The sequence below is a fragment of the Uloborus diversus genome, chromosome 6 (genome assembly GCF_026930045.1).
Source record: "Uloborus diversus isolate 005 chromosome 6, Udiv.v.3.1, whole genome shotgun sequence".
NCBI lineage: Eukaryota > Metazoa > Arthropoda > Arachnida > Araneae > Uloboridae > Uloborus > Uloborus diversus.
Window position 1 is genome coordinate 117,317,207 of NC_072736.1, and position 2,373 is coordinate 117,319,579.

Sequence of the window (2,373 nt, forward strand, 5' to 3'; positions counted from 1 at the left end):
TTCCGAGCGTAGCTGTTGTCGCAACTCTGAAAACTACGTTTTCATATAGGGACTCTAGATTAACTAGGTGCATCAATTTTTAAATACATATTTGATTCTTTAATAATTGAAGTTTTCAATGCTGTTTTTTTGGGCACTCATCTAGTTCTTTTGTGAAACATAAAATAAATTTAATTATTTAAATTTGCCTTACCAAATTATCCTTGGGTACTTTCCGTTTGTTCATGCGAGTGAAACCATTGCAGTCGCCTAACGTCACAGTTGCCATAAACTCCAGGTCAAAATCACCAACGATTTAGCTGTTATTTACATCCACTCGACAAAATGCTGTCCATCTTAAGATAAAAGTAGCCTCACAAAAACGGGACCAGTAATGCATTGCCATGAAAAGAAAAAAGAAGCCAGGAATATAATACCAACATTACAGTGCAACAAGAATAACACAGTAAAAGAGCTATAAAAACATTATTGAAAAGATATTACATGAAGCAATTAGCATTAAGTATAAAATAATAACCCATAGCTATTTTAATTGCCTGTTGAGCTGTAGGAGCTCTTAGTATAAAAAATGGCAGAGTTAATGCAATAAATGTATCATCAAACAGAAAGCTGCATTTATGTTGATTAAAAATACACCAAACCGAGGTCCCAAAAACAACAGAAATCTTCTTTGGTGACTAAATACGGTTCATAAAACCAATCATCGGCAAACTTAGGCTCATTAATGAATTCCGACACATTTTGAGCAATGTAGTCATTTATTACCTTATAAAACAGCTAATATATGCAACGTAGTATTATTTTTTTAAAGAGGAAGCAACTTGTAAGAAAATTAGATTAAATTTCTTACATGTCAGTTCGGTGTACTGGTCAACACACAAAACTTATACTCACTTGGATTTCCTTTCATTTTTGTCTTCTTTCCTTTTCTTGGCACTCTCGCCCGCCAAAAACACTGGTGTATTTTAATTTGTTCAAATGAAGAAAACTTCGCCCCCTACTTCAAAAATCATTTCTCCATAATTACAATAATTAGATCATTAAAATACTAGCCACATGGGAAAGAATGCTGAGAAAAAGCACGAGGCGCAGCAGTTGCTGCCAAAAAACAACGCGAACGTGATCGCCAAATATCGAGGACGTCTGAAACCACGCCAAGTTACTTCAAAGGTTGCTAGAAAAATCGAGGAGTAGCAGACACTTCCCAATATTTATGTGACTGCTTTAATATTTATTTCATTGTGATGTTTCAACAATTCGAATAAATTTGTACAAAATATTTCAAAACTTGTAGAAGCAAAGCCACCATTAAATCAAACATTCTCCACATAAAGAACGAAAAAATAAACTTACAAACTATCAAGAAATAGAAGAAATCATACAAGCAAGCGCAACCACGTTGGGACGTTGGGTTCACGCATTCGATTCGAAGTTAACATTAACAATCGTTTACTTAACTTTTCAACTTCTAGTGGTGACATCTAGCGAGGCGCACAACTTAATTCTTGTGGCAATATTTGGTCCCTCGGATTTAGTTTACATGGTACTTTACGGTACTTGCCTATTATTTTACCTTCGTTAAAAACATGAGAGTTAATGTAAAAAGAGTTTTTATTTTTAAAGTAATTTATTTATTACTAGTGACTTTGGACACTATGGACTTCGATTTTTGAATGCATATTAGTGTGAACCTAAATTTTACTAGGCAATCGAGTTTACTTACCATATTTAAACTGATTTCTTATTACATACTTGTATCCGAAAAGAATTTCCAACATTGTAAACAAATAGCACTTGCGGCTTCAAATTTGACGGAACGTCTTATCCGAGAAAATAATCGTTTTAAAATACTTCTTTTTCCTACCTGCAATAGATGGCAGCACGTAACAACGGACAATGTATTTGATTTTTACCAACGCTCCCTTATGTTTTTTCAGACTTTTACATATATCCGCTACCTCCAACAAAGGTTCGTCAAATAACGTTTCAGTTTTGGTTTTATTTCATCTGAGGGGGGAAATAAACTGCGGTGGTCAAAAGGAACTTGCCGTTTTCCCTCAAAATATTTTTAAAAAAATGAATCCCAAATGGGCTGAAAGGTTGCATTAATTTCAGTTGTAAAAAATAACGCTGAACAGTAAAATGTTCAGAACAAGTTGGTGCAGTGCTCGAATTTTTTTTTTTTTTTTTTTCTATAAAGATTTCAACTTTGATCTACTAACTTAAAAAATAGCGTTTTTAAACCTTCAGAAGTGTATGTCAGGATGGCCGAGCGGTCTAAGGCGCCAGACTCAAGATGTTCTTGCACTGAAGCAGTGCGTTGAGTGTTCTGGTCCACGAATGTGGGCGTGGGTTCGAATCCCACTTCTGACA

General features: G+C 34.7%; 1 non-coding gene across 1 annotated transcript; it reads left to right on the top strand.

Annotated features, from left to right (window-relative positions):
- The first annotated feature begins 2,258 nt into the window (after positions 1-2,258).
- Positions 2,259-2,373, top strand: Trnal-caa (transfer RNA leucine (anticodon CAA)). Its single transcript has 2 exons — positions 2,259-2,296; positions 2,328-2,373. It is a non-coding gene; the product is annotated as a tRNA-Leu (tRNA).